We start from the raw sequence: 26,328 nt of genomic DNA on the forward strand, positions 1-26,328 counted from the left end.
AGATTGTACGCCCCTCGCAGGTCCAACTTGGTAAACACGCGTCCCTTGCGCACCGTCGCCAGTAGGTCGTCAATCCTGGGCATGGGGAAATCAGAGGGCTTGGTCATCTTGTTCAAGAGGCGAAAATCCACCACCAGCCTTTTTTGGGGCGTGTCCTTCTTCTTCACAAAGAAAACAGGACTGCCCCCTACTGCTCTGGACTCCCGGATGAAACCGCGCTCCAAATTGTGATCTATGAACTGTTTGAGTTCCTGTAGTTCATCCTCAGACATGGAATACAGCTTCCCCTTCGGTAGCGTCACCCCTGGTAGGAGGTCAATCTTGCAGTCATATTGCCTGTGCGGTGGTAACTTGTCTGCCTCCTTCTCGCAGAAGACCTCCAGAAAGTCTGCGTATTTGTGGGGGACTGCTTGCAACGTTCCCAACTGCAGTTGTGATTCCTCCTCCTCTCCCTCCTGTCCGGGCAGGATGCAGTGTTCTGCGCAGTAAGAGGAGCCGAAGATCAGCTGTCGCTGGTACCAAGCCAGTGTCGGACTGTGCCTGTCCAGCCAACTCATGCCCAACACAATGGGTGTGTCCGACAGTCGGGTGACGTTAAAACTGATGACTTCCCTGTGGTTGCCAAGGCGCATCACCATTGGCGGCGTTTGCTTCACCACCTGCCCCCCCAGCAACTCCCTGCCATCCACTGTGACGACTTGCAGGGGCAGAGTGGCCGGTAATAGCTGTATAGCGTGCTGCTCCACAAAATCCTGTGCTATAAAGTCTGCGTTGCTTCCAGAATCCACAGAAAGCGGCACTTCGATAGTGACGCCATCGGGCAGCTGGAGAGATGCTGTGAGTTGCACTACTGGTTTGGGTGGGAGGGGGTCCGTGGGTTGCAAGATCGCTGGGGACTGCTTCAGTGATGCGTCTGGCTGGGCCCCAGTGCCTCTGTCTCCAGCCAGACATCGTTGTTTCCCTGCTGGTGTTCGCTGTGTTGCGTGGCCGCTTTCACCGTTGCGGAGGCTGCAGTGTGCTTGGAGCTCCTCTGGGGACACTCTTTCGCCAAGTGTTGAGAGCTGTCGCATATATAACACTTCCTGGTCCCTCTAGGAGGTTTAGTCTTGACTGCCGCCGGTGCAGGGGCTCTGGTAGCTGACTGAGCCCTGGCGCCTCCCACCTCCATAGGTTCCACTCCCCCTCCTGGCGGAGGTGTGGATTGCGCACGCGCAGCTTCCCTGGGAACGAAAGAGAAACTTCTCGCTGCTTCGCGCCCTCCACGTCCTTCGTCTCTGCACCACGGACGTTCTTCCAGCCTCACCCCCACAGTCAGCGCCCTTTGGACCACCTCCTGCGTGCTCCGGGGCCTCTCCCCCCTCGCAATTTCGTCTTTAACAGCACTGCTCAAACCCTCCCAGAATAGGTCTCTGACTGGGGGCGAATCCCGGTCCCATTCCAAGGCACTGACCAGCGCAAAAAAGCGGGCGTGATACTGGCGTACGCTCGCCCTCCCTTGTTTCAGTCCATGAATCTCCCGTCGGGCAAGATCCACGTCAATGGTAGATAAAAAGCACGCATCCATCGCTTTGATAAAGGCATCTGCATTCTGAAGCGCCGGATCTTTATCCCTCCACAAATTGCGTAGCCACGCTTTAGCATCCCCATGCAAATGGGATAGTATAAACCCCACTTTCTCTTCCTCATCCCTAAAGTCTTTCGCCAGCAGTTGCAGTGCGCACATTACGTCTGCTCGAAAATTGGGGTACTGTTGTAAATTCCCATCGAAGTGAGCCACAAGCCCTCCTGCTCTCCGTGCCAACCCAACCCCCTCCGGTCTGGGTCCTGGCTGCCCATGCTTAACCAATGCTTCAAACCTGGCGTGGAGATCTCTGTAGGCGGCTGCCGCATCCTCCTCCCTTTTCTTGGATGCCTGTACCTCCGCATTCAATTGGGTCACTGCCTGTTGTAGCGCTGAAATTTTCTCTGCTTCCGTCATCTCTGCCAACCGTTGTGAGCTCGCTCCCAAACACCAATTTCCTCCTCTCGCTGCTTCTGCCTCCGCTGCGAGGTATCAGGTGTCCGAAGCTTTAAAGGGACGGGTCTTACTGTCAGGGCTGCCACTCAGTCCCAGCTCACATAGGACCACGTTAGCCAGCGTTCAGGTTAAAAGAGTCTTTATTGGATTACAGGTTCCATTTCCAAACTGCAACGTGCAGCCCTACTTCTTCTAGGTCAGACCGGCGAAGACCCGTCTGAGTCTCCGCCTCTAGCACACCAGCTTAATACCCTAGCCTTGCTCCACCTCCTGCGCCTTTCCTTCCGTCTCTGGGTCCTTCTGCCCCCCGGGGTCTCTTCTTTCCTACTCTCTTCTGACGCGGACCCCCCTGACCCTTCCGCCTCCTTGCGGCGGGCTTTGGGACCTGGCTCACTCTCTGGGCTGCTTACTGCGCCAGCTTCCGCTACATTTGAACTTGGCGCGCGCGCCCAACTCTCAACCTTCCTCTTGATCGTTTCGTCGCTCCCCGAGGTGGGCGTGACTACTCCTGACTCATGCCCTCCCTCCTTCTGAAAGCCTCCGGAACCCGATATCTGGTCCCCTTTCTCCCCGCTGCTCCCGGCTGGGTACGTGGGTCCCGATCTCCAACTGCTGCTCTCTGATTCCTCTCTGGACCCTTCTTCCTGGGGTGTCCCCCTGCTTTCCCCCCTTGCTCTGACCGCTGGCGCTCCCTTCTGGGAATCCTCGGACTCACTGGATAAGCTCGGCGATCTCGGTTCGTCATCCCCACTCATCTTTCCTTCGTATTCCTCCCCCTCGCTCTCTGTCTCCTCCCTTCTCTGCGTCTCTGCTCCTGAACCCCTGACACAAAGCAATGTTCTAATCAGAAGTTTCAACATGCAGGAAGTTGCCTTATGCTGAGTTAGAGCAGGCAGGAGCCTATCCCAGCCCTGACTGCAGCTGCCATTGTAGATTGGGACATTCTGCATGCAAATGCTTTAACACTGAGCAACTTGCCCATTCTCCAGCAAAATACAGGAGATAGAAAATGCATTTTTTTTGGGGGGGGGAATGAATCAATTCCTATGCCCCACAAATAACCCAGAGATGCATTTTTTTTTTATAAATGCTTTTTATTGTATTTTCTTCGTCACACACATCCAAAGAAGCACAGCCAAAAAGAGACATTAAAAGTTAGACATTAAACGTTAAAAGGACATTAAATAGAAAAAGAAAAATAAAGAAAAAAGAGCAAAAGAAAAAAAAAAGAAAGAAAGAAAACATATACCACACATTTACATCGACTTCCTTCCCTCCTGATTTCGGGTTTCTACTTTTGATAAATTCGTTTTACAGCTGGTGTTGGTTTTTAGTTTATGGTTTATAACATCGGAAGAGTTAAATCAGACCTACTGCAGTTGTTAGGTTACCAGAATCGCCTTCACTATATACCATAAATTTATTCCAATCCTCTTTTAACTTTGTATTTTTTTGATTTCTGAATCAGGAATCAGAAATCAGAGATGCATTTTAAATACAGTGGTACCATGAGTTACATACGCTTCAGCTTACAGACTCCGCTAACCAAGAAATAGTACCTCGGGTTAAGAACTTTGCTTCTGGATGAGAACAGAAATCGTGCGGCAGCAGCGGGAGGCCCCATTAGCTAAAGTGGTACCTCAGGTTAAGAACAGTTTCAGGTTAAGAACGGACCTCCAGAACGAATTAAGTTCTTAACCCGAGGTACCACTGTAAAAGCACACATTCTACTCATGTGAAAACACCAGGCAAGCCCCACAAATAACCCAGAGATGCATTTTAAATAAAAGGACACATTCTACTCATGTAAAAACACGCTGATTCCCGGACAGTCTGTGGGCCGGTTTTAGAAGGCGATTGGGATGCATCCAGCCTCCGGGCCTTAGGTTGCCAACCCTGCTCCAGAGTCTTGGCTGGCCTTCATTCCAAGGACACTGAATGCTGGTAAGCACTGGAGTTTCTCACGGCTTGGAGATCAGGGTGGCTTCAACAATGCCTTAAAGATGCCCCACTCTCCCCTTCTCTCTCTAGCTATATACCGTATTTTTCGCTCTATAACACGCACCAGACCATAACATGCACGTAGTTTTTAGAGGAGGAAAACAAGAAAAAAATATTCTAAACGAAATAGTGGATATATGATTTTTGTGGTTCATGCTGTGGCCACAGACATGTGATCTGACAGTGAGTTTGGAGTAGCCCAATGCAAAAATCCTGAGGATCCATGTGGATCCATGCTTTGTAACCACGGAGGAGGGAAGGAAGGGGAACCATGGATCCTCTGCTCACGACTGCAGCAGATCCCCCCCCCCGCCACCCGTAGGCATTCCCTCCATAACACGCACAGACATTTCCCCTTACTTTCTAGGAGGAAAAAAGTGAGTGTTATGGTGCAAAAAATACGGTATATACGCAGTGACTGTTCTTTTAAAAAATGTATCTGATTGATTCACAACCTCATTGTTGTACTCTCGGTGAGAAAAATAGTAATAAAAAAAGCCACCATCCACAACATACTTTGAGGGTGATGAATGGACTATCGCTGGCTGACAAAGAGACAAGCCGAGCCATTTCATACCCCACTGAGTCCTTGCAGTGGGCCTTATGCTTCCTCTTTTTGCAGAGCCTGCCGCAGGAATGGGGTGCATCCATTATGAGCAGAAAGCTGTACAACTGAGCCGGGAGAAATCTGTAGCAAAGGAGGGTTTCTTCACACTCTGCTATTCTTTTCCGCCTGGCACCTGTGCTTAGGCTATGCTGCTCTTTTTCATTGAAAATTCATTGCCATCAGCGGGGTGTTGCTTTTTTAAAAAAGGTATATTTATTAAGTTTCTGTAAACAATAACATACCACCATAAAGAAACAGGAATCTACAGAAAGCAGTTTGCCTGCATGAAGGAGCATACACAATAGCTGAGATTTAAAAGCGGTGTGCCTAAGAAGTGAATGGTGGGGGAAATCACCAAGGAAGGGTATAAATGAGTTGCCAACAGTAACATGCAGATGATCAGGCGGATTAAAGCTCAGAACGAGCTCAGGCTACCAAGAGGAAGAGGAGCCTCTTGGGCTTGCTGATCGGAAGGTCGGCGGTTCGAATCCTTGCAACAGGGTGAGTTCCTGTTGCTCTGACCCAGCTCCTGCCAACCTAGCAGTTCGAAAGCACACCAGTGCAAGTAGATAAATAGGTACCCCTGTGGCGGGAAGATAAATGGCGTTTCCATGTGCTCTGGCTTCCGTCACGGTGTTCCGTTGCACCAGAAGCAGTTTAGTCCTGCTGGCCACATGTCCTGGAAAGCCGTCTGAGGACAAATACTGGCTCCCTCGGCCTGAAGCAAAATGAGTGCTGCAACCCATAGTTGCCTTTGACTAGACTTAACTGCCCAGGGGTCATTTACCTTTTACCTTTCCAAGAGGTTAAAAATAATAAGAAGGGTTTTTCTTGTTTAAAGCAAGATGAAGAACAAGCAACTGGTAGGTCCTCTGCGTGGAGAAGATGGAGAACCGCTATTGGGGGACAGAGAGAAGTTAGAACTGCTCAACACCTCCTTTGCCTCTTTCTTCAGCCAAAAGGAAAGCAGTGCCCAAGCTGATGGCCACAGAATAAATGATGCAGGGTTCTGTCCTGAGCCTGGTGTTGCTCATCTAGTTAAACCCACTGCAATGCAGGAATTGGGACCCGGTCCTGCTCTCTGGAGCAACACTACCACCTTCGAGCACAGTGAAGTTGTCTGTCCACCTACCCACCCCATTGCATTTCACAGCAGGGCTTCAATTAATTTCTGGTGGGATTTTAAAAAAACAAAAACCACACACAACATTTTTTATTGCCGTTAGATAAATACCTCATGTATGTGCACCAGCACGCTTGTGGTGGCCTGGGAATCTGATTCAGAAGTTGAACCTGAGGAGTCCCAGCTTGCACAGGAGTCCCTGCCTCCAGGGCCGGCTGAGCCGGGGCAGGGCCTTGAATCTGAAGGGCCTGCACCTGTGCCGGATCCTCAGGAGCAGACACCAGATGTATCCACTCTGGCTTCGGAGGTGATTGAGGACCCATTGCCTACAGGTGCGCCTCTCCCAGCCCTGTCAGGGGAAGGTGAAGCTGCCCCTGGGTCCAGTAACCCTCCAGCCTCTCCTGAGCTGCAGAGGCTCAGGGCAGAGAGGCGGAGGGAACTGAGTTCTCACAGGAGGAGTGCTCACCTTAAGGCCAGGAGAGGCACATCACCTGTGGGCTGGGACCGCCCCTGGCCTCAGAGGAGATAAAGGCCAGCCAGCCCAGTCCCAGGTTGCGGGAGCAACGACGTTGGAGACCTGTTTCTGCCAACACCCAGACCTGTTTTTCTGGAGTTCCCGACCACGCCCGGCTTCTTGCTTTGGACCCCACTTCCCCCTTGGTGGACAGTCTCCAGAGCCTCGACTCAGGACTGGACTCTGACCACGCCTCTCGGTAACCCCCCCCAGGTCCAACATAACGCTTTTATAAATGACCAAGCACGGCCATTTGCAAAGAAGGGCAGGTGCAATTAATTTCTGTTTGAATGTGCATCAATGGACATCGATAGGGATAGAGTGTTTTTACCCTACGCAAAGGTGCTCACACCTTGGCCAGAGAGGAATTAGGAATGGCCTAAGGCAGGTTTCCTCAAACTCGGACCTCCAGATGTTTTGAGACTACAGTTCCCATCATCCCTGACCACTGGTCCGGCTAGCTAGGGATCATAGGAGCTATAGGCCAAAAACATCTGGAGGGCCGAGGTTGAGGAAGCCTGGCTTAAGGACTCCAATCAGTGTGATGAAGCTGGTTTGAGCAGCTGCAACAAGCAGCAGCATTTTGTAAGGAAGCACCGGGCCCTTATGCATTGTGGACAAGCGTCGTGCGGATAGAAATCCCAGCTTGGAAACGCCGTGAGTGCAGCGTCAAATGGGAGTGTGAGCACAACCCAGGCCTGCTCTCTCTTCCTCTGCACGACAGCCCTTCAGAGATCTGAAAATATGGTGAGTAAATCCAGGGGTGGAAGAAGGAGGTGTGTGCGGTGGGGACGGATCGCCCCGGGTGTCACCACTGAGGGGGGTGACAAAATGCCAGGCAGCACTCACCGTGGGGCCTGCAGCATGCCCGAGCCACACGTCTCTTCCGGGAGTGACACAGTGGCTTGGGCACCCTCAGGCTCCGTGCTGCCCAAATGATCTGCCCACTGCCTCCCTCTCACCTGTAGGGCAGCTGAGTGGGAGGAGGCAGGCAGACTCCTCAGAGACCCCACGGATCATCCTGCCTTGCCCTGCCCTGTCCCACAGGTGGCTGGCCTCGCCCCTGGACTCAGGGCACGCACGCTGCCCCAGCCGCCTGATCAGCTTACTCCGCTGCTGAGTAAATCAGGTGTCAGCTCCAGGATCCAGGGAGGCGGAGAACAAGCCAGAGGATCCTGAGTAACAAGTCAGCATTCACCAATTTGGTGAGTGAGCCATCGGAGTGGTGTAGAGTGTGAGTGACTGATGTCTCTCCCTCCTGCTCAGAGCCATCTGCAGCCTGGCAGTTCTCTAGCCATCACCTGCCCGTGGATGGCTCGGCAGAATGGAAATTACAGTGCAAGCAGGAACCAGTGGCTTTTACAGGAGAAATCATTATTATTGCCATGTTTTATGGGGAAAATAACCCTGAAGAATGTTTTGTAAGGCAGCTGTTGAGACGGGCATATGATAACATCGTAAACCATAAGGGGAAAGGCGGGGAGGGGTGATTCAGAGTCATTGCGGAGCAGGGAGGGGGAGACGGGAGACGGGAATGAATTGTGGCTGCCTGTCATTGTCCGATGCTCTGTTGTCCTGTACAATGCATGCACACAAATACGGGAGTTCTGGGGGCAAAACTCACTGCTGTCACTGAGTTGCTGCTATTCTCAACTCCCCCTTTAGAATGCCCCTTTAGAATGGGGGGGGGTGGAGGGAGGGAGCCTCAGGCCTGTGGACCAAATGCTTTCCTGTGTCTCTTCATCACAAGGCCAAACTCTCCCCAGATGCTGCTATGAGCCCTTTCTGAGTGTCTTTCCCTGGCTGGAATTCTATGCTCCTGAAGAGTAATAATGCACAGGTGTCTAGAAATCCCTGACTTTTGCACGAAACTGCCATCTTCTGTGTCAGACCACCGGCCAACTGAGCTCAGCATTCCCTACAATGACCGGCAGTCTGTCCTGATCCCCTGGCCTGTCTGGCAACCAGACCCAATGTGATGGCCTGGGAATTTGATTCAGAGGCTGAACCGGAGGAATCCCAGCCTTCACAGGAGTCCCCGCCTCCAGGGCCGGCTGAGCCGGGGCAGGGCCTTGAATTTGAAGTGCCTGCACCTGTGCCGGATGCTCAGAAGCAGACACCAGATGAATCCACACTGGCTCCAGAGGTGATTGAGGACCCATTGCCTACAGGTGCGCCTCTCCCAGCCCTGTCAGGGGAAGGTGAGCCTCCCCCTGGATCCAGTAACCCTCCAGCCTCTCCTGAGCTGCAGAGGCTCAGGGCAGAGAGGCGGAGGAAACTGGGTTCTCTCAAGAGGCGTGCTCGCCTTACGGCCAGGAGAGGCGGGTCACCTGTGGGCTGTGACTGCCCCTGGCCTCAGAGAAGATAAAGGCCAGTCAGCCCGGTCCCAGGTTGCGGGAGCAACGTCGGTGGAAACCTGTTTCTGCCAGCACCCAGACCTGTTCTTCCAGAGTTCCCGACCTTGCCTGGCTCCTCGCTTTGGACCCCGCTTCGCCCTTGGTGAACAGTCTCCAGACCCTTGACCCAGGACCGGACTCTGACCACGCCTCACGGTAACGTCCCCCCGGGACCAGCACACCCAAGACCAAAATCCAAGGGTTGATCAGCATCTGAAAAACCCACAGTCCAAGATCCAAAGTGGAAAGCCAGGAAACGAGCTTCAGGGTCAATCCAAGTCAGGATACAGTCCAGCATCATGGCTGAAATAGAAGCCCACAGAAGTCCAGGAGCATCCAAGACAAGGCACCTCAACATGGGCAGTTGAGCATGTGGGACATGATCCACGAGAAGCAGTTAAGTACAACCTTCCTTGTGATGCTAGAGAAGACATTTGAGGAAATGTTTGGTCCAGCCAGTCGAAACTTCCTGTTCCTCTTGGCTGGAGCATCCTTCCTTTTGCATGTGATAGAAGGTGTGTGTGTGACCTAACCTGTCCAGGTAACAAAAGGACGAGTCACGCAGCACACCTCTGTCTTTTTGATTTCCTTCTTCGTTTGACCAGCTTCTAGCTAGGACTGCTTTGCTAGCTCTCATCTAGCAAAAGCACTGGGATTATTCCCCCATATGGGGTAGATCCTCATGTACATATTTGTAACTAAGTCTGCCTTCAGGGATCCAACTGTGAACTGATGTGAGTAAACTTCTTTTATTGACTTTGAATAAAATTTTGGCGTCTTTATTCTTTTAAGAGGGATTCAAGGGAACTTATCAGGAATGCACAATTCAATTTGAGACAGATTGAATTGTATAATAGTGAGAGGCTCACACAAGCCTGCAACCAGCCATCTGCTGTGGATATAAAAGGGGGGAATGTAACTCTGCTACATAAAGGAACTTGCTAGCGCAAGTTAGGAAGGATATTAAGAAACAATATATCCTCTCCTGCCACCCTGAACATTCCCACAGAGCATACCCAGCCCCTCAGCTCTGCTGCCTTCTGACACTGTGCCTGCCGATTGCAGCATCTGGGCTGGATGAGGCAGGTGACCCTCACCTGCTCTCCACTTGCCCCAGCTGAGGAATCACATGCCTCCTTCCCCAACTGGCCAGCTAGTGAACTAGGCTGCAGAACCTGGCCTTCCTCTGCTTCCTGGAGTGCCCTGCCCAATGTTCCCTACATCTCAGGATCCGCCATGTTCGTGGGGATGGGGACTTCTCTGGCTCTGGGTCCCACTGCTTGGCTTTCAGTGCACCGGCCCCTGTCCCCTCATCCTCTGTCACCCCACGAGTACTACCTACAGCAACCTCTCCTTCCCCATCCCCAGCTTGCCCCTGTGTGACCCAGTCAGCTGCATCCCTCGCTGGGATCCTCTTCCTCCTCCCCAAAGTCCTGCCAGTTCATGACACAGTCCCTCTCCCTCTTCTGCAGCTGATGCTCTGACACCTGACATCCCGGGATTGCTCCAGGCCACTACATTTAGCTTCTTTGCAACGGGTTGGGCTAGATGTCCTCTGGTGTACCCTTCGACTCTACAATTCTGTGATTCTGTAATACACTCCAAATGAATATGCGACTTGGATTAGGATGAGAAATAGATTCTCCATTATCCAGAAGCAATCATTAAGCCCCCCTCTCTGGGAGTGTGTGTGTGGGGGGAATCAAACACCATACTATAAATAAAATGGAAAGAATTAATTATCGATGGCTAAGGCCCAATGAGCTTTGATGTAATATATCAGCTGTGAGATGTTCAGGTATGTGCTTTTAAAACAAGGACTGAATCTATTGAGTACAGAAAAAAAGGGTTGTAAATAGAGAGAGAAATGTTCCATATTTATGCGCTAAGCTTCTTTGAGTTGTGGTTGACATAGCAGAACAGAAACATAGATGAACTGAACCTCAAATATTCGTTTGACCATCTTGGTGTTTGTTCCTTGTAAAACAAAAGCAAAAACTCATGCTGCAATAATAATAATAATAATAATAATAATAATAATAATAATAATAATAATAATAATAATAATTTATTATTTATACCCCGCCCATCTGGCTGGGCTTCCCCAGCCACTCTGGGCGGCTTCCAAAAGAATATTAAAATACTATAATACATCAAACATTAAAAGCTTCCCGAAACAGGGCTGCCTTCAGATGTCTTCTAAAAGCCTGGTAGTTGTTGTTCTCTTTGACATCTGGTGGGAGGGTGTTCCACAGGGAAGGCGCCACTACCGAGAAGGCCCTCTGCCTGGTTCCCTGTAACTTGGCTTCTCGCAGTGAGGGAACTGCCAGAAGGCCCTCGGTGCTGGACCTCAGTGTCCGGGTAGAACGATGGGGGTGGAGACACTCCTTCAGATATACTGGACCAAGGCCGTTTAGGGCTTTAAAGGTCAGCACCAACACTTTGAATTGTGCTCGGAAACGTACTGGGAGCCAATGTAGGTCTTTCAAGACCGGTGTTATGTGGTCTCTGCGGCCGCCCCCAGTCACCAGTCTAGCTGCCGCGTTCTGGATTAGTTGTAGTTTCCGAGTCACCTTCAAAGGTAGCCCCACGTAGAGCGCATTGCAGTAATCCAAGCGGGAGATAACCAGAGCATGCACCAGTCTGGCAAGGCAATCCGCAGGCAGATAGGGTCTCAGCCTGCGTACCAGATGGAGCTGGTAAACAGCTGCCCTGGATACAGATTTGACCTGTGCCTCCATGGACAGCTGTGAGTCCAAAATGACTCCCAGGCTGCGCACCTGGTCCTTCAGGGGCACAGTTACCCCACTCAGGACCAGGGAATCCTCCACACCTGCCCGCCTCATGTCCCCCAAAAACAGTACTTCTGTCTTGTCAGGATTCAACCTCAATCTGTTAGCTGCCATCCAACCTCCAACCGCCTCCAGGCACTCACACAGGACCTTCACTGCCTTCACTGGTTCTGATTTGAAAGCGAGGTAGAGCTGGGTATCATCCGCATACTGATGAACACCCAGCCCAAATCCTCTGATGATCTCTCCCAGCAGCTTCATGTAGATGTTGAAAAGCATGGGGGAGAGGACAGAACCCTGAGGCACCCCACAAGTGAGGGCCCAGGGGACTGAACACTCATCCCCCACCACCACTTTCTGAACACGGCCCAGGAGGAAGGAGCGGAACCACTGTATAACAGTGCCCCCAGCTCCCAGCCCCTCAAGACGGTCCAGAAGGATGTTATGGTCGATGGTATCAAACGCCGCTGAGAGATCCAGCAGAACTATGAAACAGCTCTCACCTTTGTCCCTAGCCCGCCGGAGATCATCAACCAGTGCGACCAAGGCAGTTTCAGTCCCATGATGAGGCCTGAATCCCGACTGGAAGGGATCCAAATGGTCCGCTTCTTCCAGGCGTGCCTGGAGTTGTTCAGCAACCACTCGCTCAATCACCTTGCCCAAGAATGGAAGATTTGAGACTGGGCGATATTTGGCTATCGTGGCCGCATCTAAAGATGTTTTTTTAAGAAGCGGTTTAATAACTGCCTCTTTCAGCGAGTCTGGGAAGGCTCCCTCACGGAGGGAAGCATTCACCACCCCACGAAGCCCATCGCCCAGTCCTTCCCGGCTAGCTTTTATAAGCCAGGATGGGCAAGGATCAAGGAGACAAGTGGTTGGTTTCACTTGTCCAAGCAGCCTGCTCTGCCGTCCGAGCAGAGCCCTTATGGTACTGTTTCTTTAGGATTCTACTGGTTTTAATTTGGATAATTGCCGAATGGCAGCAAGAGCCCATGGGGTCACAGGCATGTCAAAGGTCTGTGTCCCTTTGGAGAATGGCAGACACGGCAGAGACTGTTGTGCTTTAAGGAATGTGGTTTATTCACCTATTTACACCTTCCGTCTGCATGGCAGGAGTCCAGATCTTACAGCATTGGCCCAGGGCATTGCAGGCAACCTTCCTGCTCCCTGGCCAAGATGGATGATAGCCCAGCTTCCTCCTTCTTCTTCCCAGAAAACCCCTTGCTTCCAAACTCCCTTTCCCTGTCCCCTCAAACACACAGTGACCCCAGCAGCCTTTGTGACATCTGACTCCCCAGGCCAAAGGATCCTTCTCTGACGGCCCACTAACACCTTTTTGTCATGCTAATGCTGTCATTGCTTTTCTCCCAAGAAGCAGGCATCTTTCAATTTTGTGACTGCTGTCACCATCTGCAGTGATCATGGAGCCCAAGAAAGTAAAACCTCTCACTGTCTCCATTTCTTGATGTTGGGAAAGATGGAGGGCACAAGGAGAAGGGGGCGACAGAGGATGAGATGGTTGGACAGTGTTCTCGAAGCTACCACCATGAGTTTGACCAAACTGTGGGAGGCAGTGGAAGACAGGAGTGCAAGGCGTGCTCTGGTCCATGGGGTCACGAACAGTCGGACACGACTAAACGACTAAACAACAAAGCATCTTCTGAAACCCTGAAGAGCAGATTCCAAATATTGGGTTAGATAGCATGTAAGGCGGCATTCTGTGCTCCGCATTTCCAGCTCATTCGCTTAAGGTTTGATCTCCACCATCTCTTGCGCAAAGGATCGCAGGGAGCCGGAGAGGGGGCAGTCCATCTGCTGCAGAGAGCCGCTGCCAGAGGGTGGTCATCATGCTGCACTCTAGATCCAGTTTGATTTTGTATCACAGCTGTCATCACCAAGATCAGATTCTGTAGCAAAAACATAGAGTTGGATGGCACCACAAGTGTCTTTTAGGGTCACCCTCCCTTTGTAGCACGTTAACTCAGGGCTACATTCTTGGCAAAGTCCTGCTGCATCAGGCCGCTTTTCCCTTCCCTCTATGTAACTTAGGGACTGGGATTTTTACCCTTTCCAAAAGGTCCATTCCGCAGCTTAGTTCAAGCTGGAACTACCTTTTACTGTCCTTAAAGGTAAAGGTAAAGGGACCCCTGACCATTAGGTCCAGTCGTGGCCGACTCTGGGGTTGCGGTGCTCATCTCGCTTTATTGGCCGAGGGAGCCGGCGTACAGCTTCTGGGTCATGTGGCCAGCATGACTAAGCTGCTTCTGGCAAACCAGAGCAGCGCACGAAAACGCTGTTTACCTTCCCGCTGGAGCGGTACCTATTTATCTACTTGCACTTCGACATGCTTTTGAACTGCTAGGTTGGCAGGAGCAGGGACCGAGCAACAGGAGCTCACCGCGTCGCACGGATTCGAACTGCCAACCTTCTGATCAATAAGTCCTATGCTCTGTGGTTTAACCCACAGCACCACCCGTGTCTCTTTTTACTGTCCTTATCAAGCTATAAATAAGCCTTCTTCTGCCAGCCTTAATTGCCTGGCAGGAACTTCAAAGACTTCTGCCTTCTTCTGTGTGCTAGCCAGTGGCATTGGCACAAAACAGTCCAGCCTGCCTTTTACTTTCACTTTTAGGCATTCGCCGTACTCACACAGTCTCCATGCAGTTGCTTTTTCCCATCCGTCTCTGAAGAGGCTTGCTTCACTCTGCCAGTTCCAGGAGACACCAACTGGGACAAAAACAGCCCCCGGTCCTACCTCTTCTGGCAGTGGGTCTGTGGCCCCAATTCCTGGGCCCATAACCATTGTTAGGATCGTCCTACTCTCGTGTGGGACCCTGGCAGAGACACATGCCCGACTGGCATGTTCTCTCCCTCCTGCTCGATTGTTCAGGAGCTTCAAAAGCCTCCTTCAGCCCAAATATTACAGCGACTGATGCCAAAAGTCATTAGCACACTCAGGGATCTGCAGCGTATTCGCAGTTTGTGTAACAGAACTCAGTAGCTCAGCATTTTGGCTAATCTACGTTTATTTATATATAATACACTTGGAGCATTCTGCCTTAGCTCCTTCCTCTTTCTCATCAGACAGCAAAGAGAGAAAGAACAAAGGACAATAGTTCCACTTCACAGAACACAGTAAGATAAACATCCTGTCTCCATCACTTCCCACTCTGTGGAATGAAAACATACACCGTCATGTGATAGACAACATTCTTATGACTGCAAACACGGAGCAGGAATCTTAACAGTGTCATCTAGTCCAACCCCTACAATGCAGGAATCTCAACATGTGGTCCCCCATCCAATCTGAAACCATACCGGACCCTGCTTAGCTTTGCAAAATGTGCATGCAGTTTTTAATTCCTATCGGTCCTAGCCAGCAAGGCCAATGGGCAGGACCGGTGGGAATGGCAGCCCAACAATATTTGGAGGGTTGCAGGTTCCCTGTCCATTCCTTACAAAGACCCCAGAAGCTTTCCCCTAACCGTGCAACAGCATCCTCACTCCCTGTCATTCATGGGTAGCAAGATCAGAAGTGCAGGCTCCTTGGAAGTAGAAAAGGATCGGCAGATAGATGCAGAAGCAACTGCAAAAGGTCACAGAGCAAGGCGCTGGAAACCAGGAACTTCCATTCCATTGCAATTGGTTCCTCGAGGACATATCATCCAAGAACCCAGGAAATCAGAATGGCAGCTTATAAAGATCATGCCAGCCTATTTTGGGGACTGTAAATGGAACTCCTATATCTAGGAGGGTCTGCGCAAGCAACCTCAGCTTCGACGTGATCTTGCCTGGTAAATGGAAGCCTTGCTGCTGAACGAAAACAGACACATGGAGTATTTTTTTTTGCCTGCACTTTTGTCCGTCAGGGTGGCTTACAACATATGTTGAAGACATTGCTGCCTCGCATTTATTTATTTATTTCATAAAATTTATACACCGTTTGGAAAAAAGAAAGAAACCCTCAAAGAGGTTGATGGAAAAGATAAAACAATAAAATTATTGATAAAAACAATGAATGAGAATAATTGAAAACGTCCAAAAATTTTTAAAATCAACAATAAACCATATTACACTGGACCTTAAAGACCTACATTGGCTCTCACTATGTTTCCGAGCACAATTCAAAGTGTTGGTGCTGACCTTTAAAGCCCTAAAGAGCCTCGGCCCAGTATACCTGAAGGAGCGTCTCCACCCCCATCGTTCAGTCCTGATACTGAGGTCCAGTGCCGAGGGCTTTCTGGTGGTTCCCTCACTGTGAGAAGTGAAGCTACAAGGAACTAGGCAGAGGGCCTTCTTGGTAGTGGTGCCTGCCCTGTGGAATGCCCAAACAACTGACTTTTAGAGGACATCTGAAGGCAGGCCTGTTTAGGGAAGGTTTTAATGTTTGAAGTTTTATTCTGTTTTTAGTCCTCTGTTGGGACCCACCCAGAGTGGCTGGGGAGGCCCAGCCAGATGGGTGGGGTATAAATAATAAAATTATTATTATTAATATTATTAATATTATTATTATTATTAACAAAAAGCAGATTAAACGATGCACTAAACATGTCTCTCCACTTCATTAACAGGGATACCGTAAGCTCCTGCAAAACGTGCCTGCTTTCTTTCTACAAACAATCTTTCCGCAGCAAGGAACAGGATGTGACAGATAACTTCAGTAAGGTCTTTCAGTCCACCCATGATAGATGAAAGGTGTTTGTGGGAAAAGTCACCTGATACAATCCATTGTCAAACCATCTTTCTGATTAACAGGTATGACCCTTGTGGAGCACCACCAGTCGTAAATTTGTCATGGATGATCAATGCTTCCAGTAAAAAGCTCCCCCCCCCCCGCATTTTGTGAAGACAATGCTAAGGCTCTGTTTGTAAGTTATAGGTGCCTTTACCTCCTAGAAAGACCATCATAGGAAATCAAAGAGATCTGATCTTGGCTTAACTTTTACAATCAAGCCTTTTGATGTGCCTGTAGTGTTCTTTCTGTGATCTGAGCCGGCAGCCTGAGTTACTGCATTTGCAGACAAGGCCAGCCCTATTGTGAGATACTGCAAATTGGCTCGATCAGGGGTCGCACCCTCCTTCCCTCGGCCAGCCAAGGAGGAGGGTGCACGTGGGCACCCTTTTGCCGGCCATAAGGAGAAGGAGGTGCCACCACTGCCCCAACCATAAAAACCTGTCCCAGGCATGGCTTCCTTTCCTGCGGCTCTGGCCTTGATGAGGGAGCCTGTTGTGTGGGGACCAGGTTGTGCCCCTTAAAAAAAACTGTGCCTGGGGCCACGGCCCCCAGCACCCCATGCTACGTCACTGGCCACAGGCATAAGTGGGTGGGGCAGCAAATGCCAATTCCTCTTTAAAGCAGGCTAGTTTCTACCACTCCCTCACATGCCCCTCTCTAGCCTCTATCCAGGCAGGCAGGTGGCGTTATCAGAGTTCACCTGTAGCTGCATAGTGAGATGTGATTAGAGACAACCCATTCTCTGCAGGCTTTTTTCTTTTCTTTCTGAGAGTTAAAAATACTAAGAAAAGATTATTGTTTTTTTTCATGTCTGCCTACCAGCCGGGCCCAAAACACTTTAAAAACCTGCCTCGTCACAATATTGTCACTCTCTTTGCGGTGCTTTCCTCCTCTGAAGCATTTTTCATTATTGATTGACGTCGCTTCTCAGGGAAGTTGAGACAGCATGTGGAGAAGGGCATGATTAAAGAACTGGTTTGAAACTGTAAAAGCTCTGATGATTCCTGACAAGTGTTTGGGTTTGTTAGAATCATAGACTTGTCGAGTTGGGAGGGACCTCGTGGGGTCATCCAGTCCAACCCCCTGCAATGCTGGAATCTCAACTAAAGCATCCCTGACAGATGGCCTTCCAAACTCTGCTTAAAAATCTCCAAGGAAGGAGAGTCCACCACTTTCCAAGGTAGTCCATTCCACTGTTGAACAGTTTTTACCATCCGAAAGTTATTCCTGCTGTTTATTCAGAATCTCCTTTCCTGTAACTTGAAGCCATGGGTTCGAATCCTACCCTCCGGAGCAGGAGAAAACAAGCTAGCTCCATCTTCCATGTGACAGCCCTTTAGATATTTGAATATGGACAAGAATCGACCAAATATGGACAACTAGAGGGCTGGCACCTAAGACAAGAAAAGTGGAAATCTGCCCCAAAACCTGCTCCGACCATAATGCCATGAAAGTGGAATTGAGACTTACTCCAATCGGTTCCTTCAGATGGAAAATGAATGACACCCTATGAAAGTGTTAAAGAAGGACAGAACGTTTTTTATGTATGCAACAACAGCAGCAAGAATACTCATCGCAAAGCACTGGAAGACACAAGATTTGCTCACACTGGAAGAATGGCAGACGCAACTGATGGACTATATGGAATTGGCCGAAATGACTGGCAGAATCCGAGACTTGGGAGAGGAGACAACGGAGGAGGACTGGAAAAAATTTAGGGACTATTTACAAAAATATTATAAGCTATATGAATCTTAAGAATTTGCATGATTTGGAAAATCTAGCTTCCGCAACCAGGATCTAGAGATATAGGAACCTAAGTTATGAGTATGAAAGGATTAAAGTTTAAAGTAATATTATATTCAATTTAAGGTATAAGTAAATTGATAATAAGTATTAAAAACCCAAAATATAATATTCGAAAAGTACAAAAGAATGCATGAAACAAGGTAATAATTTGCTGATATCTTTATTGTAAGGAATGCAGGGTGAGGGAGATGTGGGGAAGTCCGGTTGGTTATGAAAAAATGTTCTGAAATGTTGGAGTTCTTTTTCTTTCTTTCTTCTTTTCTGTTTTCTGTATCTGAAAAATGTAATAAAAAATATTTTAAAAAAAATAGATATTTGAATATGGCTATCTTATCTTCTCTCAGTCTCCTCTTTTCTAGGCTAAACATACCCAGCTCCTTCAATCGTTCCACATAAGGCGTGGTTTCTAGATCCTTGATCATCTTGGTCCGGGGTCAGCAAACTTTTTCAGCAGGGGGCTGGTCCACTGTCCCTCAGACCTTGTGGGAGGCCGGACCATATTTTTTTTTGGGGAAAGAACAAATTCCTATGCCCCACAAATAACCCGGAGATGCATTTTAAATAAAAGCACACATTCTACTCATGTAAAAACACGCTGATTCCAGGACTGTCCGCAGGCCGGATTTAGAAGGCGATTGGGCTGGATCCGGCCCCCGGGCCTTAGTTTGCCTACCCATGATCTTGGTCATCCTTCTCTGCATATTACAGCTTCTCAATATCCTTCTTAAATTGTGGTGCCCAGCATTGGACACAGTATTCCAAGTGTGGTCTGATTCTGTCCTTGATTCTGTTGATGCAGTCCAGAATAGCACTAGCTTTTTTGCTGCTGCATCACATTGTTGACTCATGTTTAGCTTGTGGTCCACCAGGACCCTTATATCCTTTTCACATGTGCTGCTAGTAAGCCAGATGTCCCCCTCCCCCTTATATTTGTGCATCTGGTTCGTCCTGCCTAAGTGCAGAACCTTACATTTGTCCCTATTGAAATTCATTTTGTTAGCTTGTGCCCAGTTCTCCAATTTGTTAAGGTCATTTTGAATTCCGATTTTGTTTTCTGCTATCTTTCCTAGATGGGTGCTATCTGCAAATTTGATGAGCATCTCCTCAATTCCTTCACCCAAGTCATTAATAAAGATGCTGAACAACAACGGGGCCAGGATGGAACCCTGTGGCACCCACTTATCACTTTTTCCCACAATGATGAGAAACTGTTAGCACCCTTTGGGTTTGGCCAGTCAACCAAATCCACCTAACAGTTACCTCATCTAGCCCACATTTTACTAGCTTCTCCACAAGAACATCATGGTGGACATTGTCAAAAGCCTTACTACTTTATATATATATATATAAAGCACACACATAGCAACAACACTACACAAGTGGTTCCCAATTGGTTGTCCGTGGTCCCAATTTGTGGACCCCCAAGGGGTCCACGTAACCCACCCAGGGGGCTGGTGGCACCATTCTGATAACAAAAGTGACCATAGACTTTGACAAAATAAAAAAATTCCTCCCAGTAGCACCTTAGAGACCAACTAAGTTTGTTATTGGTATGAGCTTTCGTGTGCATGCACATTTCTTCAGAAGTCACCAGACCCTTATATATAGTGGGAGGGTGGGGTGGGTTTTTTCTCAGAAGGGTAGTAGGAGGTGGGTGATTGGCTCAATGGGTATGGTAAACCTGTTGATGACTGTTAATGATTGCAATTAGTCCTACAGGGAAAAGCATGGGATGGTATGCAGATGACCACAAATAGCTTTAGCATGTGTGATGAGACAAGAACCCAATATTCAGACCAGGTCTCTCCATAGTTTTCAGTTTGCATGCACACGAAAGCTCATACCAATAACAAACTTAGTTGGTCTCTAACGTGCTACTGGAAGGAATTTTTTTATTTTGTTTCTACTACGGCAGACCAACACGGCTACCTACCTGTAACATAGACTTTGACCATAGACTTTGTCATGGACTTTGAAGACACTCGAACTCAGGACGCAAGGGAGAAACATGCTAAGAGGAAGGCACACTTGGGAAATCCACACCATGATCAACTCCTGCCCAGGAACTAATGTTTCCCCTGTGGAAGGACGTGTGGGTCCAGGATTGGCCTCCACAGTCACTTACGGTCTCATTGTTAAAACCGTGTTTATGGAAGACAATCTTACTCGGCTATGAGGGATCGCCAAAGAAGACGAAGAAGAGAAGATAAAAAATTTCAAAAGTAGAGGGTCCATGGCTTAGCTTTTGCAAAACAGAGGGTCTGCAATACTTAGCTAATTGGGAATCACTCTCCCAAACCATTTTTTCAAAATTGTGCTGTTTCTGATAATGATGTCAATTCCAACCCCAGAGAAATAATCTGTGTGAACCAACTGTTGTTCAGAAATGGCTTTGCTACAATAAAGACTTTTGAGGCCATGCGTTGGTGGAAAAGGCTGTATTTATCAATTTAATAGGAAGCTGACAGCCAGGGAACCCCCTTGGATTGATTGGCAAGGGCGGTGGGGGCAGGGGGCTGCCTGAGGTTTGTGAAGCAGCCCCCCATTCGTGCCAAAGGACTAGCACCCACCGAGTAAATCTCAACAGTCTGCAAGCTACGGCACACCAGACTTGCTTAGCTTACTTAAGAGGTTGCAACAGATTCCCTTAACCTTTCAAGCATTTTGCAATGCATTCGACAACGCACCCGTTCTTGCTGAACTTGACAAATTCGCAACCGGGATCAGTTTGCCAACTGTGCTGCGGAACAGCAGGTAAAGGTCAAGCTCAAGAACTCATGACAGATTGAAGCTTGTTCCTTCCAATGTAGCAATTTTTTTCCTTAAAATGCTGTTGTAAATTCGGCATGACACCGTGCAACATGAGACTATTCTTAAATATATTATTAGACTGCCAGAAGGGGAAACTATTACAAATGTGACCGATTTGCAAGGCTTAGCATACTAATGTCGATTCCCCCCCTCCTCTCATACTTCTGCTGCTGCAAGAAATTTTGTTGTTTGGCTTCTCTCCCAGTTGTGCTTCCATACAGGGCCGGCCCACCCATGAAACAGACTGAAGCAAGCACATCAGGCAGCGGAATCCCACAGAGCACTGCCCTATGTGTGCCCTGCCCACCCCTGCCGTCAAGGTTGTGTGGCTGTGGCATCTTCTAGTGAGATGTCATCAAAACCCACAGCGCAAACCTGGTAAGCGATGCTTCCAGGGGTGGGCCACACCTTTCAATTTTGCCTCAGGTGGTGAAATGGGATGGGCTGCCCCTGTCTTCATGCCATGACTCCATCAGCCTGCCACTGTCAATCAGCTTGTACCTTCAGGGTCCCCGCCTCTAATATTTAGTCATAGCATCATAGGAAAAGGTAAAGATTGAATTATGGTGCTGGAGGAGACTCTTGAGAGTCCCATGGACTGAAAAAAAAGATCAAACCTATCCATTCTGAAGGAAATCAGCCCTGAGTGCTCACTGGAAGGACAGATCCTGAAGCTGAGGCTCCAATACTTTGGCCACCTCATGAGAATAGAAGGCTCCCTGGAAAAGACCCTGATGTTGGGAAAGATGGAGGGCACAAGGAGAAGGGGACGACAGAGGACGAGATGGTTGGACAGTGTTCTCGAAGCTACTAACATGAATTTGACCAAACTGCGGGAGGCAGTGGAAGACAGGAGTGCCTGGCATGCTTTGGTCCATGGGGTCACGAAGAGTCAGACATGACTAAACAACAACAACAAAGGTAGATAAAGAACCCCAGGACACTTTAGTCCAGTCAAAGGCGACTATGGGGTTGTGGTGCTCATCTTGCTTCTGGCCAAGGAAGCTGGCATTTGTCCACAGACAGCTTTCTGGGTAATGTGGCCAGCATGACTAACCGCTTCTGGCACAACTGAACACCATGACGGAAACCAGAGTGCATGGAAACACTGTTTACCTTCCCGCCGCAGTGGTATCTATTTATCTACTTGCACTGGTATGCTTTTGAATTGCTAGGTTTGCAGAAGCTGGGTCAGAGCAATGGGAGATCACCCCTGTGGGATGTGATCCATGAGAGGCTGTCAAGTACAACATTCCTTGTGATGCTAGAGAAGACATTTGAGGGAATGTTTGGTCCAGCCAGTTGAAACTTCCTGTTTCTCTTGGCTGGAGCATCCTTCCTTTTGCATGTGATAGAAGGTGGGTGTGACCTAACCTGTCCAGGTAACAAAAGGACGAGTGATGCAGCACAATTCCCTCTTTTTGACTTCCTTCTTCGTTTGACCAGCTTCTAGCTAGGACTGCTTTGCTAGCTCTCAGCTAGCAGAAGCACTGGGATTATTCCCCCATATGGGGTAGATCCTCATGTATATATTTGTAACTAAGTCTGCCTTCAGCAATCCAACTGTGAACTGATGTGAGTACTCTTCTTTTATTGACTTTGAATAAGATTGTTGTGTCTTTATTCTCTTAAGAGGGATTCAAGGGAACTTACCAGGAACGCACAATTCATTTTGAGACAGATTGAATTGTATCATAGTAAGAGGCTCGCACGAGCCTGCAACCAGCTCTCTGCTGTGCATATAAAAGCGGAATGTAACTCTGCTACATAAAGGAACTTGCTAGCGCAAGTTAGGAAGGATATTAAGAAGCAATATATCCTCTCCTGTCACCCTAAACATTCTCACAACCCCGTAACGAACTGCCAACCTTCTGATCAGCAAGAGCCCAAGAGGCTCAGTGGTTTTGACGACAACACTCCCTATAGAATAATAGAATATTTGAATTGGAAGGGACACCAGGGGTCATCTAGTCCAACCCCCTGCAATGCAGGAATCCCAGCTAAAGTATTCATGACAGATGGCCACCCAACCTCTGCTTAAAAACCTCCCTGGAAGGAGAGTCCACCATCTCCTCCAAGGACCTCAGGGTAGTGTGTATGGTTCTCCTCCTTTCCATTTCCTCCTCACAACAACCCTGTGAGGTAGGTTAGGCTGAGAGACCATGACTGGCCCAAGGTCACCCAGTGAGCTTCCTAATGGAGTCAAGATTCGAACCCTGGTTCGACACTATACCATTACCCCACAGTGGCTCATTGCTTGGCTGGGAAACCACGTTTCAAAATAAATAATGTCTCACACTTTACCTTCTGTTTACAGACATATTCATTTGCCTCCCCCCCAGCCCCATTTTTGTTTTCCATCAACATGCACACACACATAAAGTCACTGTGCGTCTTTTATTTTCACGCTGTGCTCCAACCAAAGAATAATTAGAGCTGAATCGATGCTGGTGGAGTTACAAGAAGGTAATATTTCTACAGAAAAAAACCTTGCAGAAATAAATGGATCTTGGAAGTGGGGGGTAGTTGTGGTGTGTGTGTGTGTGTGTGTGTGTGTGTGTGTGTGTGTGTGTGTGTGTGTGTGTAGCATAAGATGCTGCTGGAAGGCAAACTAACAATCTCTTTGGATGGCCATTATTCCGTCTCCAAATTCTCTTGTCCCTCTTCCTTGCACCTCTCCCTTTCACCATCTGCAGCTCCCCTTGTACTGAACACATCTCTATTTTTTCTTTTCCCAGGGAAGGTGAAACACAGATCAGAATCTATTTAAAGCACTGTGTGCTCTACCCCACCCCCTCCCATTTTCATTTTTGTAAAAATGCCATGGAGATATTCAAAGATATTAGGACAGATTAGGACATGCTGTAGCAAAACTGGGAGGTAGGAATGGGCAAAATGTCAATTTTGGATTCTCCCTATTTCTCATTTTGCCAGTCTTAAAATCTCCACATTTCCAAATCAGTTTGTGATTATTTTTATTTTGTATGAAAATGTATCATCACCAATTTCTGCTAATACACACGTTTGTAAGCATTTTTGCCCAGACATTTTTGCATAGCAATTTTGCCTAATATAAATGCATTTTTTCCCCAAAGCAATTTTAATAAAGACATTTTTGCAAAGCAAGTTTTCCTAATATATAGACAGGGGAGTTGTCCCCCACAGGGATACAAGGGGGAAGGGTCACAGAACACATCTGGCTTGAAGTGAATATGTAGAAGCCCAATTGTGCTGCAGAATTGTACATGCATGGGAGCTCCCTCACCCACAGGGAATCTCCCACAGGCCTGAGGTTAACATGCAGAAGCCAGTTTATGCTGGAGATACCAGGGAGCTCCTCCAGCCTATGATTTTTTACTGGTGGTCTCCCTCCATACTTCCTCAAGTGAAAAGTAAATACAGGATCAAATCCAAAACTCCTTTCTCAGGCCTAACTTCATCTTTACATGCGCGAACAGGTGATAAAGCATCCAAGATTAACAACTCTGGGATTTCGCCTCGCTCGCGTTTTAGCCATTTATATAACAGCTGATTTATAGATGCCATTAGAAATGAGAGTGGTATTGATCAGTCTGAACTGCTCAAATTGGTAAGTAGATATTGAAAAAAGGCAGAATGCCGAGAGAGACAGAAAGACATGGTCTAGGGGGAAACTCAGGTTTTGCTGAATTTATTCTGCCCCCTGACTGGGGCACTGGGGCGTAAAGCAGTTTCCCCTGAAAGTTTTGGAACCGAGGTTGTCTTTCGAAACTTACTGTACCAGGTCAGCATTAATACTCATGCAGCTATCCAGTGCTATTTTTCTAGAAAAAGAGGTTCCGGAACTCATCATGAACACCTCCCTTGTTCTCTTAGAATGGCAATGGCGCACACCAGAGTGCTCCAGCTGAAAAACAGCCCTGCGGCTATCTGAGTACTCCGATGTGTGTGGTTTTAGTCTGCAGATTGTGGCTGCACTTGAGGATCTCTGCTTTGAGCCATCAATCTTATACTGTAATTCATGAGAGATTCTGCCATAGCAAATACACTGGAGTTTAGGGTGCCACAAAACGCTTCTTGCTTTTAATCTGCCCCTGCCTTTATTTAATCTGACCTTAGGCACTAATGGACGCGGGTGGCGCTGTGGGTTAAACCACAGAGCCTAGAGCTTGCCGATCAGAAGGTTGGCGGTTTGAATCCCCACGACGGGGTGAGCTCCCGTTGCTGGGTCCCTGCTCCTGCCCACCTAGCAGTTCAAAAGCACGTCAAAGTGCAAGTAGATAAATAGGTACCGCTCCGGTGGGAAGGTAAAGGCGTTTCTGTGTGCTGCTCTGGTTCGTCAGAAGCGGCTTAGTTATGCTGGCCACATGACCCGGAAGCTCCCTTGGCCAATAAAGTGAGATGAGCGCCGCAACCTCAGAGTCGGCCCCTAATGGTCAGGGGTCCCTTTACCCTTTACCTAGGCCCTAACAGCACCTTCTCCCAGCTTCAGCTAGTATGCCAGCAACAGTAATTATTGGACTGGGTTAGTTTAGCCACAATGACTCAAGGCTGGATTGCCGCCATGTGCTCTATGTGAGACTTGTTAGGAAAGTCGCTTAAGTAATGCAGGCAGAGTCCAGAAAGAAAAGAAATCCCGATAACATTTCACTGAGGAAAACTGAACAAAGACAGCGTATCATTTGAGGAGAAAGGGGGCATTGTTGCGCTCAGGTTCTGCTTGAGATCTTCTCCTGAGTATCTGTTTGGCCAGTGTGAGAAAGGGATGCTGGACTAAGTGGAACTTCCACCTGGCCCGGCAGAGCTTTCCTTGTTCTCTTAAGCTCATTGACAGGAACAGAGAGATGCACTGCTCCTCTGGGGGCCCTTGCTATATCTATTTTTTCTGTCCATACACTGTGCTCACCCTAAACGTGAGTGTGGTCATATGCAAAGGGATCAGAACCCCACCCCCGCAAAGAGCGATTTTGAGTGTGTGAGCCCTAAGCATTCTAAACGGTTGAATTAACTTGCCACCGCCGTGATATATAAGAGACTTGGCATTGTGAATAAAGATTAGATAAACTGTTTAAAAGCTCGCAGGGCTGAATCATCGCGTTTGTTAATTGTTCTGTCTCCATTTATCTCTGTGCCTTATTTATTAGGAAACAGGCCCTGAAACTTTAATAAAAAGGATGCACAAAAGGGGGGGGGGAATTGCAAACCTACCAACGACGACAACCCCATACCAACCTATTTAATTAGTTCCATTTAATTGAGCTTACAACTTGGCTCCTGCTACAACTTACAACTTGGCTTCTTCCCTGTCTCTCTTCCAGCAGAAATAGCTGCGAGCATTTAGTCTGTCGTCGCTCTTTGGTGGAGGGCCTCAGGAAGAAATGCGGCCCTCCGTTACTCTCTGCCTGGCCTCCAATGCTCTCTCCAGGCCACACCCCACTGGGCCGCTTTCACACCCCAATTGTTTCCTCCTGGTTGGAATGTGTGCTTGAGCTGTGATGCTGCAGTCTGCTTGTGTGGATTGGAGGATGGAGATACATTTTTGTG

General features: G+C 48.5%; 1 long non-coding RNA gene across 1 annotated transcript in view; it reads left to right on the forward strand.

The window, feature by feature from the left end:
* The window catches only part of LOC308576108, a 147,178-nt gene that overhangs the window by 5,412 nt on the left and 115,438 nt on the right, over positions 1-26,328 (forward strand). The window contains exon 2 of the long non-coding RNA XR_014003094.1: positions 5,100-5,130. This is a non-coding gene — a long non-coding RNA (uncharacterized lncRNA). The remainder of the gene's footprint in view (positions 1-5,099; positions 5,131-26,328) is intronic.

The sequence above is a fragment of the Podarcis bocagei genome, assembly GCF_964188305.1.
Source record: "Podarcis bocagei genome assembly, chromosome: 16".
NCBI lineage: Eukaryota > Metazoa > Chordata > Lepidosauria > Squamata > Lacertidae > Podarcis > Podarcis bocagei.